This window comes from Coenobita brevimanus, chromosome 65, assembly GCF_032717465.1.
Source record: "Coenobita brevimanus isolate Jiangsu-jjx chromosome 65, ASM3271746v2, whole genome shotgun sequence".
NCBI lineage: Eukaryota > Metazoa > Arthropoda > Malacostraca > Decapoda > Coenobitidae > Coenobita > Coenobita brevimanus.
The window spans coordinates 13913674-13928264 of NC_137018.1; the positions used below are offsets into that span (position 1 = coordinate 13913674).

The 14591-nt window shown below is 48.4% G+C and overlaps 1 non-coding gene across 1 annotated transcript; it reads right to left on the minus strand.

Annotated features, from left to right (window-relative positions):
• Positions 1 to 7636: 7636 nt before the first annotated feature.
• LOC145405168 (5S ribosomal RNA) lies at positions 7637 to 7755 on the minus strand. The gene has a single exon (XR_013898270.1). It is a non-coding gene; the product is annotated as a 5S ribosomal RNA (ribosomal RNA).
• Positions 7756 to 14591: the final 6836 nt, after the last annotated feature.

Below are 14591 nucleotides of genomic sequence, written 5' to 3' on the forward strand. Positions count from 1 at the left end.
TCCAGTTATCCAAGTTTGACCCTGACCAGTATGACATACAAACATATCTTGCAATAGTTAAACCCTTATTGGATATTGGCTTCGATAAAACCAACAAAAAATTGCAGTCACACTTCCACTACTGGGTAAAGCCGCAGCTAACATTGCGCCAAAAATTGTCCCAGAACTCACCTGGCAGAACTTTACCAAGTTTGCAGTCCAAGCCATCACCCCATCATTAGGGAAAGTGGTGGCTCTATCCAAGTTGGATAGCTTTACTTATAACGGGGATTTAGATAATACCCTGTTGCAGGCAAGAAGCCTGATTACTGCTGCCTACCCGGAATCAGACGAAGAAACCCGGGACCAGCACACCTTCAATACTCTGCTCCGAGTACTCCCAAGTGTTGTGAAGCAACACTTTACTATCCACGATCCGACAGGAGACATGGATAGGGATATACAGCTGATACGACGCCTCCTGACCGCCTGCCCTCCTCCACAACAAATCAATGTTGTCAAGAAATTCCCCACTCGGCCCCCGGCTCCCCCAGCCGCACCACGTCCGCCCCTGCCCCACACCAGCCCGACCCCAACGCCTAGCCCACCCAGGGCGTACCCCTCTCGTCGGCGCCCCGCCCCGCGAGAAAACCCAAACTTAATTCTCATCAACCCGTGGGAATTCACAGCCTGCAACTCCCGTTGCCCCCTTCATGACGTACGGGACCAGCTGAAAGCTGCTCGCCGCAAAAGCACAACCCCGGGTTCGCGTAAGGTCTCCGCCCTAGAAGGAGAGGCCCCAGGGGACGAGCTGGCACCAGCGGACGATCCCCCACCAGGAGACTTAGAGCAGGAACAGGAACACGAGAGCCCTAACCAGCTGGATTTTTAGGCCCGCCCCCGCACCAACCCACAGTGGCGGGGGCCATCACCCCTAAGTATCGCCCCCCAGTGTACCACAAAATGAAAATCAACGGCGTGAAGGCCAGACTACTAGTTGATACGGGAGCAGCCAGATCCTGTCTTTACAGCCATTATTTCTCCCGCTACAAATCGCGGTTTGGCCCGCTCCGCCCCACTACCACCCACCTTATAGATGCGGGGGATGGCCCCCTGCCCATCCGTGGGGAAACTCGGGCCCTACGGGTCGACACCCACCAACCAGTATCTACCCAGCACCCCTTCATCATTTTTTATTCCTCCTGCCGGAGCTATGACTGCTATTTAGGGCTGGACTTACTTCAAAAACTCGGAGCCACTATCGACTGTCGCAACCGACAACTCCAGTTCCACCCCCTACCCCGCTCCACCCCAGCCGTTTGTACCTGCACGCCGCAACCCCGGCCGGAGGACACACGAAAAAAAAAACCCTCGCACTCCTTCTTTTCCCCTTCTTCGCCTCCCCCTTCCCCCGTGCAACCCCACCCCACTCTTGCCCCCTCCTTCCCTGCCACCGTTTCCGCCGCCGTTACCATCCCCTCACACCACGAGGCCTGGGTGCCCCTGAACAGACCCTCAGGCCCATCCGTTTTGTTCTCCCCCCTCCTCCCTGCCGGACCCCTCTCCGCCTGCCTCATTTCCCCTACCTTTCTCCCCCCCCACCGCGCTGCCATTCGCATCGCCAATCTCGCACCATCCCTTCTCACCCTTCCCAAAGGGCTTATCGTCGGAGAGATGGAAGAAGCCAAGCCCTGGGTCCCTTCCCCCCCCTAATGCCCCGCCCCCCTTCCCCCCATCCCTGACCATCTCTCCGACCAACAGACAGACGCCTTACGCCGCCTCCTCCTGGAGTTCCAGGATTTGTTTGCGGCAGGGCCCGCAGATATAGGACACACTACATACCTGTCTCACGAGATCCATACGACAGGCCCCCCGATACGACAGCCTTCCCGACGGAAGAACCCCCGACAGAGAGAAGAGGAAAACCGCCAAGTGCGCGAAATGGAAGAGGCGGGTGTTATTTCCCCCTCCACCAGCCCGTGGTCCTCCCCCATCGTTCTAGTAAAAAAAAAAAGACGGCACGATGCGGTTTTGCATCGATTACCGCCGCGTGAACGACGTCACAATTAAGGATGCCACTCCCCTTCCCCGCATCGACGATTCCCTAGACTCCCTATACGGGGCATCTTGGTTTTCTACCCTTGACCTCCAGTCTGGATATTGGCAGGTCCCAGTCCACCCGGATCATCGAGGCAAAACGGCCTTCTCTACCAGTAATGGCCGCCATTATGAGTTTAATGTCCTGCCATTCGGCCTCTGCAATGCCCCAGCCACGTTTTCCAGGCTGATGGAATCTGTTTTAAGCGGCCTCACTTGGGAGATCTGTTTGGCCTATCTTGATGATGTCATCGTTTTTAGCCAAACTTGGGCCAATCATTTGCAGCGCCTCCGCCGAGTTTTCACCCGAATTCGCCAGGCAGGCCTCAAGTTACATCCAGCCAAATGTGTCTTGGCCGCAAAAACCGTCGCGTTTCTAGGCCATACCATTTCCCAAACAGGAATTTCCCCAGACCCCGATAAGCTGCGCGCCATAGCGGACATACCACCTCCGCAAGATGTCCACGGCATTCGTGCCTTTTTGGGGCTCGCATCCTACTACCGCCGCTTCGTGAAGGGGTTTGTACAAATTGCTAACCCTCTTCACGATCTGCCGAGGAAAGGAGAACCTTTCCTCTGGACAGAGGACCGGCGAACCGCTTTCCAACAGCTGAAAGACAAACTTATCTCGGCCCCCATCGTGGCCTTTCCCGACTATGCCCTCCCTTTTCGCCTCTACACGGACGTCTCCCTGGACGCCATTGGCGCTGTTCTAGCCCAGGTACAGGCCGGTCGGGAACACATTATTGCTTGTGCCAGCCGCACACTGAACCCGGCAGAGAAAAATTATGCCGCCACCAAGCGAGAATGCCTCGGCATAATCTGGTCCCTCCAATATTTTAGGGCTTACCTTTCTGGGATCCAAGTCACTATAATAACCGACCACCAATCACTCCAGTGGCTGCGACAATCGGATTCCCAGAACGCCCAAACCGTCCGATGGCATGACACCCTAGAGGAATTTCAATACGAAATCTCGTACAGACCCGGGAAGCTCCACACTAACGCAGATGCCCTCTCCCGCCTTCCCATCTGCGCTGTCCAACCAGATCAGGACCTGCTAGAACTCTGGCACCACAAAGAACGCCCCCCCTGGATCCCAGCCTACCTGTTTCCCAAATTGTGCCGACAGGGCGACCACCTTTTGACCCCGTCTGGACACATCCTCTTGGCCCCCGATGCGGCACGTGACACCCTGCGCCAGTTACACGCCCACAACGGCATCCATTTGGGCACCAAAAAATTGCTACAGGTGTTTAATGACATCTACTGGGCCCCGAACCCCTCCACCCTCGCCAAGGAAATTATTCAAGCTTGCAGCGCCTGTGCGCTCCGGGAAAGACATTACCCGGACCGCCGGGCCTTCTGGCCATATCACCGCCCACAAACCCTGGCAGCTCCTAGCAGTCGATGTGGTAGGACCTCTCCCTCCTAAATCGGGATATAAGTACTTGATCACGTTTGTTGGCACGTACTCCAAGTTCGTAATAGCCTGCCCCGCTAAAGAACACACCGTCGCGGTCGCCGATGCCTTACTCCGACACGTTTTTCCCTACTTTGGCATTCCCCAGGCCATCCATTCTGACAATGCCCCCGAATTCTCCGGGAAAGTCTGGGAAGAGCTGGACAGGATTTTTGGATACGAAATCTCCCACTCCTCACCATATTGGCCTCAAGGGAACGCGGTGTGTGAGCGCAGCCATCGTACCTTGGCGAATCAGCTGCGGACCAGAATCGAGGCTACCAAAGACAACGATTGGCCAGCACACGTCAAAATCGTCCAGTGGGGCATGAATTCCTGCCCCCGAGAGGACGGGGTTCCCCCCCACGAGAGGGTCTTTGGCGAAACCCCCCTCCTACTACCCTTACGCCATCACTTGCAACCGCCCACCTCTGCCCCTGCGACAGACCCGCTATACTTGCTAAAAAGGCGGGTATACCACCTACAGCGAAAATTAGATCTTGGACCCGACACAGCCACCAACCCCTACAAGCAGGGTGACACCGTAGTCATCGCCCAACTCCCCACCCCCCACAAACTTGCCCCCCGTTTCACGGGCCCGCACACCATCACCAAAATCCCCAACCCTTACCAGGTGGTCGTGGACTACCACGGCACTCCCCGTACCCTCCGAAACCGACACGTACGCCCTTTCCGAACACCCATTCCCCCTGCCACGACCCCGCCCCCCCAACCCCCCACGGCTCCCGCTCCACCCTCTACAACCACATTTGAGTGTCACATTTCCTCCTCCCCTTCCCCCTCTCCCCCCCCTACCACCTCCACCTCTCCCGCCCCAGGCACCTCACCTGACGTCTCCCCCAACACCCCCCCCTCCCCCTCGCCCCACCCACCTGTGGCCTGCCCCTCAGCCCGCACTCCCCCATCTCCGGCTCCTGCCGCCACCCCTGTCCCCCAGCCCATCACCACCCCCTCCGCCCCCACCACCACCCCTTCACCACAACCCTCTTCCACTCCCCTCCCCCTGCCCACCACCCGGACGCCCACTCCACCAATACCACGTCCTACCACACCCACGGCACAAGAGACAACACGCCCACACCTAACGCCCCCCTCCCCCTCCACCCTGGCCCGCACCACCGCCACCCCTTCACCAACACCCCCTTCTTCCCCCCCCTCCCCTGCCCACCACCCGTACGCCCACTCCACCAATACCACGTGCTACCACACCCGCGGCACGAAAGACAACCCGCCCACCCCCAACGCCCCCCTCCCCCCCACCCCTACCCTCACCACCACCATTACCCGCTCGGGCCGCCTCTCACGCCCACCCGCCCGATATTCCCACACCCCTACACCCCCCACCTCCCCGCGACTTCACACTGTCCAGCTACATCGGGCCCAAATCCCTCCTATCTGTACTCCCCAGAGACTTAACGCTGCATTACTACCACACAAAACTCGGCCTTCGCCCACTCTGTCCGGCATTCCACCTCCAACCACGCCGACAACCACACCAATCAACATGAGGATTAAGCGAGCTGTATGGGCCCCTTCCTTTGCCAAGAACCACCGGCTCTGCGGACCCCACCACCTGTTAAGTATCCTCAAGCACACCACCACCCCCTCCGCCCTCTTCCTCACCTATGACCAAACACAAGAGAAGAAATCTTATACTACCGCCTGGCAGCACACACTCCGCCACCTCCAGCCCATCTCCACCACCTCCAACACTCTAGCGTTCCACCTCCAGCCACAGGGACGTGACTTTTTTCAAGAACACGGTGGTGAAATGCGTGGTTTTGACCGCATCGATTCTCCGGAATATTCTGGAGAATACCGCAGTCTCCCCGACATCAAGGCGGACCAGGAGCAGTGGAGTCTGCCCTCAAAAATGCCGACACCCCCACTCGGACTCCCCGGGGTAGCCGCCGCCAGCCACCACCACTCCGGGCAACAGCAGCGTACGTCAGCCCGGGCCGTGCGCCCTTGTGAGATGCAACCACCGCGCCGCCGCCACCGTAGACAAAAGACACTACCTTCGTGTGGCGGAATCACCGAGTTAGCTAGGGGTGGAGTCAGAAACTGTACTCCAGACAGCACCCCTAAGGTAGAGACGATCTATGGTCGCTCTAATAGTGGCAAGGTAGAGACGATCAACAGTCACTCCCTCCACAACCCGGTAGAGACGATCAATGGTCGCTCCCATAAAAGACAGAGACGATCTATGGTTGCTCACAACAAAATCAGGTAGAGACGATCAATGGTCGCTCCCTGAAAGCTAAGGTAGAGACGATCAACGGTCGCTCCCTCAGCACACTGGTAGAGACGATCAATGGTCGCTCCCATAAAAAAAAGATAGAGACGATCTATGGTCGCTCACACAAAAATCAGGAAGAGACGATCAACGGTCGCTCTCTGAAAGCTCAGGTAGAGACGATCCACGGTCGCTCCCTCAGCACCCCGGTGGAGACGATCGATGGTCGCTCCCAGGGTATAGTGAGGAGGAAAGACCTCCCTGTCTCCCCCGGCCTCTGTTCCCTGCGCGAGGCCCTTGAGAAGACCCACCTGTCGGGCCCCTGTGACAGCCGATGCCGCAGTCCTTCCCTGCCGGCGCCCCTGCCCATAGGAGACCGCAGTCCGTCGCCTCTTCCGGCCCGCCCCAGGACACCCGGGCGAGACCTCACCACGCCCCCGCGACGCTGGGACCTGACCCAGAGGTTCCTAGCCCTCTTCGGCCCCAGTCCGGAGCCCAGTCCGGAAGCCCCCGGACGTGAGAGGACGCTCTAGTGAGTCGCCCCGTGCCCTCCCGACTCGCCGTACCCTGGCGACGCCCTCAGTCCGACCGGATCATCACTGAGGTAACCGTGTTTCTCTCCACGAGAGATACGAGGATCCTGCAATTGTGAAGTAGGTTAAGTGTGACTCTTTTTCTCTTAGAATAAGACTAGTGCAGTGATTTCATGTAATTTCCATTGGGGTAACCCAGGACATAATGTTACATTAACGGGCGAGAATATGGGTAGAGACCCCAAGTGAAGATACGTGCGAGTGTCATCCCGAGTTTACTAAGAACTTCTCTCTAGAGCCCAAAGAAAGGATAATACATTATTGGAGTGCTATTGGTTAAACTCTGAGTAATACAGTGGAATAGAATTTACGAGGGTTCCGACTTTGTTACGCGTTGGGAAGTGCGAGTCTACATAACCTACCCGGGAGATGTGTAGTATATTAGTTGTGCTGACGGAAATCTAGTGTTACCAAAACTACGAGGACCGCGAGTGATAACTGTACTCCCCTGTTCCGCACGCTATCCCTGAACACCCTCCCCACTCCTCACCCCCGCTCTTAAAGTCCAAATAAGAACCAGAGTTAATTATCAAAGAATTCTTGCCAATAGAAAACACCTAAACTCCCTTGTTAATATTGGGCCTCTTTAAATATCATAACTTCTCCCTCGCCGTTCTAAGTCACTCTCCGTGTCTCCCTACCTCCCCCTCCCCTTCCTTGTAAATCACAAACCCCCCCCCTCTCTCCCCTCACGCGCTCCGCGCGCACGGGTATTTACTGTACTCCTAGTACTAAGATTTGTTGTATTGTCATTAATATCTAGGAAGCTAGTATCCTGCGAGATACACAATATTTTAGATAAGGTTTCGTATTGCTCTATATTGTGATGTAATGTCTACTGAAATGTCTTGTGTCTAACTGAAATAATATACGTGTATGGTGTTGCCGAAAGTTTTTATGTCCTGCCTCTCTTCATTGCACTAGCTCCGGTCTCGAAAGAGGACCCCGCTCAGTGTTGAGTTGATTTGGAACGAGAAGTCGAGCCAAATTCTACTCAGCATTACAATACCTGAGTTTACCTTCATAGAAAAAGAGGTTTTCTCTCACCTACGCTTCTGTTCTAGGAAACCACACCTGAGGGGCGGACTGGGGACTTCCAGAAAACGCACTTGTAGCCTCCGGTGAGCCTTTTCCATCCATCCATTGCCAGACGCCATGTATCCCAAACAGGGTGGCCAAGGGCTTTGAGTTAATTGTTTTACAGGGAGGGGCACTAATCCTCCACCAACCCCACTTGACACGTAGGGATGCCAACAGCATCTGGTGTTCCCAGGCGGTCACCCATCCAAGTACTAACCAGACCCAACGTTGCTTAACTTCGCTGATCGGATGGGAAGCGGTGTACTCAACGTGGTATGGCCGTGAGCCTTTTAATGGTCATAATCGTTTTTTTTTTTTTTTTTTTTACATCAAAATCTATCATTTTAGCCTTAAAAAAAATCGAAAATTGGCCGGCACTGGCATGCCATTTTATGTCTGGAGTGTCCGGCACGTGGCGGGTTAAGAAGCGAAAGAAAGATGGTTAAAGAGAAAAAAGATATGATCAGTAAAAGTAAACGAACACAAAGCAGCCTTTCTGTTGGAAATAACGAACATATTTCAGTCTCTAAGTAATGCTGAATGTGACACTGATGAGTTGAATGACAGACTAACAAAAGTGTAACAGAATCAACGGTGGTAATAGGCAAACCTAATGCAACCAAAGCCAAGAAGAATTCGGAAAAAACACTCGAGCTGATAAAAAAACAAATAAAAAGATTTCGAAAGTAAAAACAAGGAAAGATTAAATAGAACGAGCAGAATTAAATAAGCTTATCAACAAGAGACAAAAAGAAAAAAGAAAGAGAAACATGGATCAGATCAAAGAGACCATCAAAAAAGGAAAAAGTCTGAAACAGATCCGAAGTAAAATGGCACTAGGAAAGCAACAAATTATATCACTAAAAGACCAAAATGGCGAAGTCATTGTCACGTTTTTTTTTTTTTTTTTTAATAAATGCTAATATTATTTTAATGATAGTAATGTACAATAATATTGAAGAGCAGGGACAATGATTGTCTTGCTAAATCAAGCAACGATTACTTTATGCTGGCTTGCTTTGCACGATTCTCTAAGAACGAGAATTTATAAACTTTCTCAACAGTACACAGCAGAGACTAATTACTCAATTGCTGTTTATTAGTACTGTTAACCTCTGGAGAAAGTTACCTCACCCCTGACAATAACTAATACTAATAATAGTATCAGGTTCTTGCTGATGCTTAACTCCTAGGAGGCACAACGGATTTTAAGCTTACTACACAAGACTGGCCTAAGTACCAGTTATGAATGGCAAACGTTTATGCAAGCTAGGAGCTATAAGAGAAATAAGCTTAATGCGGAGAAGTGAAACACAAGTTTACATTAAATTAAGCTCAAGAAAAAGAACTGTTAAATTTATTGATTACAAAATAAATTTAACGTTACATTTCAAAATCAAATTCATGAGATCGCACTCACTCACTCACTCAAGAACTAAATTCTTACGCCTAGGAAAAACACCTTAACTAAGCTCTTAAGACTAGGAAAACGAAAAGAAATACTGGTCAATGAATGCGGTGTATCACCAACGAAGGGTGGGAGTCTGGAGAACTGTAGTCTAGTGGAGCCTGGGTTGACCTCTCACTTCTGGAGCACAGAACCTCTCTCCTTCACAACAGACACTGGACTGACTATTCAAACGATGCGTGTGGTAGAACGCACAGGCCACCGGAAGAAGGCGTGGCTAACGGTTGAGGCAAGCAGGGACGAACAATAAAGAAACAATAGTATCGCTCAGTAGAGCACTTAGTGACGTGCATTAGATCGGTCACTTTTGAAACAGTGACGAATGTTTGAAAAGTATACCACCGAAATGGAGAGAGAAACGGTTAACTGAGCGATACACAGTGAGTTTTCCACTAATAGTTCGTGATTTCTCACAAAAGGGAAATGTCGCGAATTTGATTCGTGACAGTCATTAAATGCAAAGATAAGATGGTGAAGAGAGTTGAATAATTTTACAAAAAATTGTATGCATAAAGACAATAGTACCAGTAGCTACCTTTTCAGTTGACACAAGTGAAATACCTGATGTAACAGCAGACGAAATAAACATTTCTCTTAAAAATATAAAAACTGGGAAGGCTCCGGAAGAAGACGGAATAATAGTAGATTTACTGCTGGATGCAGGAGTGGAAGTACAAAACGGACTTGCCCACTTATTTACTCAATGTACAAAAAAAGAAAATTCCCAAAACGTGGTGTAATGTATAGTTATTTTACTTTACAAAAATGGCAGCTCAAAAGATCTTGGTAACTATCGACCCATTAGCTTATCAGTCATTTACAAGCTGTTCACTAAAGTCCTAAAGAATAGAATAACAACTAATTTGGAAGAAAACCAACCTCGTGAACAGGCAGGATATCGAAGCGGATATTCGACTACTGAACATCTACACACATTGATGCGGCTGCCAGAGAAAACTACATAAGATAATAAACCACTGTGCTTAGGATTTGTTGATTACAAAAAGGCTATTGACTCAGTAGAGCACATAGCATTTTTAAATTCATTGTGAGAACAAGGAGTAAATGAGAACATTGTACAAATGCTCGAAAACACATATCAGGGGGGAACATCTACAGTTAAATTACATAAAGACTCGAAAAAAAAAATTAAGCCTGAGAAATGCGTCCGTCAGGGAGACACAATTTCACCAGAATTATTTACATCATGCCCAGAAAGTATATCCAGAATGCTAAACTTGGAGAACAAAGGAGTAAACATAGATGGAGAATAGCTAAACCATATCAGATTTGCAGTTGGCATTGTCCTAATCTCAGAAACAACAGAAACATTGCAAGAAATGTTAAATGACCTGAACAGAGAAAGTCTCAAAGCAGGGCTAAAGATGAACCGGAGCAAAACTAATCTTTAATCAACATTCACCAAAAAGCGTCATCAGAATAAGCGAAGAAATTCTTTAAGAAGTCGAGGAGTACAATTACTCGATGTAAATACTAAAAATAAGGAAAGACCATGAATTCGAACTAAAAAGACGCATTACAATTCGATGGAAAGCTTTTGGTAAATATAGAAGCATTAAGAAAAGTAGCTTGCCAATATGTATGAAACGAAAAGTATATAACGAATGTATAATTCCAGCCACGACCTACGGCTGTGAGACCTGGAAACTAACAAAATTGACGGAAAATGAACTAATACGTCCTCAGAGAGGAATGGAAAGATCAATGTTGGGAGTATCTTTAAGAGACAGGAAAAGATCAACTTGGGTGAGAAAGCAAACTAAAGTCAAAGACATTATAGAAGTTATAAAAGAACAGAAATGGAGGTGGGGAGGCTATTCAGCAGGAATAAGGGATAATCGATGGAGCCAGAGGCTGACTTACTGGACACGGAGAGTTTGTAAGACTAGCAGAAAAGGGCCAGACAGGAGGTAGAAGGATGAGATAGAGAATTTTGCAGGGAAAATGTTGCAGAGATTGGCTCAGTCAAGGAATTCGTGGAGAAGGTTGGGGGAGGCCTTTCTTTATCCAGTCCTGTGTTGCCCCATGATAAGTACAGGAGTGCGGGCCTAGGCAAGTTGGTCTTGACACTTAAGATGAAAGTGACCAGCCGCGCTCATTGCTGAGTGGCAATACTTGAGATATAAACCCCAACCACCTCCTACATATAAACCTGCCCAGGCTTATTCCAAATGGCGTGCCAGGAGAAAATGATAATGGGAAGTGACTGAAGGATATGTGTCAGGAAAGGAGGTTGTGCATTTGTAACTAGTATTTCGAACACAAATACACACATAAATATACATGATCTAGAGGGAACGGAGATCTTGTTGAAAGGAACTTGACTGATTATGTGCTCGGAGAGATGTCGATGCTGGGAATGGTTGCAGATACGAGGGACGTGAAAGGACGATGTGGAGGTCTGTCAGATCATATGACTGTGGTATGCAAGATCAAGCTGAGAGGAGTGAGGTGGACCAGGAGAGTGAGGGGCAGTCAGGGAGGAAAGACTGAAAGTCGAGAAGCTGAGGATCAAGGAAATGGCAGACGAATACAGGACCAAAGTAGGAGAGGAGTTAGAATCAGTACATTGGATTAAAATGGATCTGGACAGCCTATAGAATGCATATAGGGGTTGCTTAGTTAGGAGTGCTAAAGCGGTGTGTTGTGTGGCAGGAGTAACAACAAAGAAGAAAGGTACAGAATGGTGGGATGAAGAAGTTAAGGGAGCAGTGGAGGAAAAGATGAAGAAGTGGCTAGAGTGGTTACAGGACAAAGGTTCAAATGAAATATGAACTGAATATACTGATAGCAAGACGCACATAAAGAGACTAGTCAAGAGGAAAAAGAAGGAGGTAAATGATGAGCTAGGGAAAAAAATGAATAGGATGTTATTCTGGAAAGAGGTGTGGATATGTAGAATTGACAGCAGAAAGAAATATGATAGTGTGAAGGATGTTAATGGTAGATTATTAACCCAGAGGGATGAAGTAAAGACCAGATGGAAAGAATATTTTGAAAGCCTGTTGTATGGGAATAGAGAAAGCAGAGCAGCTGTAAACATGATTGGTTGGGGGGGGGGGGCAGAGAAGGCATGCAATGCCAGGAAACGTGACACTTGCACAGGTGAAGAACGCTGCGAAAAGGCCGATAAATGGGAAAGTAGCTGGGGCTGATAAGATATATACAGAGATCATTAAGTGTAGTGGAAAGAGCGGAATGAAATGCTTGTTGGAGATATGCAAGAACGTATATATGAATGAAACTGTGCCAGAAGAGTGGGAAAAGGCTGTTACTGTACCCTTGTACAAAAATAAAGGTGAGAGAAGTGAGTGCAAGAATTATCGTGGCATGAGTTTATTGAGTGTGGTAGGGAAGGTATTTGGAAAAATTATTATAGAGAAAGTAAGAGAGATATCTGAAGTCCTGGTGAGTGATGAATAGGATGGCTTTAGGAGTGGCAAAGGATGTTTGGATCAAATATTTGCTCTGAGGCAAATAGTGGAGAAGGCTTGTGAAAAGGACTATAGGGTGTTTATGGTTTTCATGGATCTGGAAAAAACATATGGCAAAGTAGACAGAGAAGGAGTGTGGAAGGTTTCGCGCACGTACGCTGTAGATGGCAAGCTGCAAGGTGCAGTCAAGAGTTTTTATGATGGTAGTGAAGCATGTGTAAAGGTAAATGGGCTTCTAAGCTAAAGTTCACGATCGCTGTGGGAGTACGACAAGGTTGTGTGATGTCCGCATGGTTCAATATATATATATGGATGGGGGTGAGACAGAAGTAAAAAACACGAGTAATGGAGAGAGGGATGGTGTTGGTAATGAATGGTGGTGGATGGAACAACTTAAATTTGTTGTATGCTGATGATGCAGTACTATTTGCAAATACCGAACAAGACCTTGGAAGACTAGTGCAGAGTTTTGCTCATGTTTCTGAACGTCGTGCCTTGAGAGTAAATGTAGAAAAGAGTAAAATGATGGTTATTAAGAGAGAAGGTGAATCCCAGTGTGATGTAACGGTGAATGGAGAGAGACTGGAATTGGTGAGAGAGTTCAAATACTTGGGTACACTGAGAGAAAGGAGAGGAAAATGTGCAAAAGAAGTGGAAAGTAGAGTGACACAAGGAAGGAAAGTAGCTGGTAAAATGAAGGCCTTGATAGGAAACAGAGGCTTGAATGTTGCAGCTACTCGAGGCTTACATGAAGGAGTGTTAGTGCCAACTTTAGCATATCATGAAAATGAAAAGTCAAGAATAAGAGCAGTTGAGATGGGACTGCTGAGGATGGTATGTGGAGTACAGAGAGTGCATCGGATACGAAATAATGAGATTTGTGAAAGATGTGGAGTGAGGAAGTCTGTGGACACCAGAATCGAAGAGAGTGTACTGAAATGGTATGGTCATGTGGAGAGAATGGATAACAATTGAGTGTTGAAAAAGGTATATCTGAGAGAATTTGAAGGATGGAGGAGGTGAGGTAGGCCAAGGAAAAGGTGAAGGGATATGGTGGATGAGTGTGTGAGAAAGAGAGGTTTGGAAGTCGGTGAGGCTAGGAGACTGACAAGAGATCGAGCTGGCTGGATGAATATTGTGAGAAGAAGCGCATGATCAGGGGTTTGGCACCTCTTTTTAACTTGACAGCATCCGGATTGACTCCATCGGATGCGTTTATGTGGAGCTACAGAACATGGTGAATGTTTTTGGCGTATCAGATAAATACCGCATTCTGGGGGCTTGAATGGTGAGTGAATGGAAGCTTGGCCCATTGGACTGGGAAAATTTGGGCTGTCTGGACGTTGCTAATCCTCACCCTGCCCTATGATGGGAAACGAGGTCCGGATGATGATGATGAAGATGATGAAATGATACTCCGAATTCCTTATTGAAACTTGTCATACGGAATAGTTTTTGTCATTTCTGTATTGTTTTTAATCTTCAATTATCTTTTCAGAATTCTTTTGTAATTTTCTTATCTCTAGCTCGTTTCCAGTCTCATTTTATAGTACTGCTTTAACTTATTCCCGTATCATAACTCTTTTTTTTTTTTTTCTGTTAAATGATACTCCCGAATTTCTTATTCAAACTTCTCTTACGGAATAGTTTTTGTCATTTCTATGCTGTTTTTCACTGTTCGACCATCTGTAACAGTTGCACTTGAATAGCTGTAGATTGAAGTTTGAGGAGAAACAACACTAGGGAAACACGTTCCAAAGAGATTCAGTTCTGGGAATAAAAGATTTCTGATAGGCAGAAGTTCGGCAACATGGCAGTGTGACATTCCAATCATGAGCGCAAATAGATGCCAGTGTAGCACAGGGGAAGGCATGGAGAGGTGGCACAATGGATGCAACTTCGTCTGAGCATTAGCCATAAAAGTATCTGTAAAATAATGCAAGGGAGGCAACATTCCTCCTTATCTGTAGGGAAGGTAGTTTATTTGTAATTGCAGGGTTATTAATAATTCTAACAGCCTTGTTCTGAATTTTGTCTGGTTGTTAGTGCAACCTCTCCACATCCTTTCAACTAGGGTGAACAATATTCCAACTGAGAGTGCTCATCAGTCTTATAAACTATAGTTAACTGCTCGTCAGTGAAGAAGCTACGAACTCTGTACAATAGCCCAACTTTCACTGAGATGGTTTTAGCAAGTGAT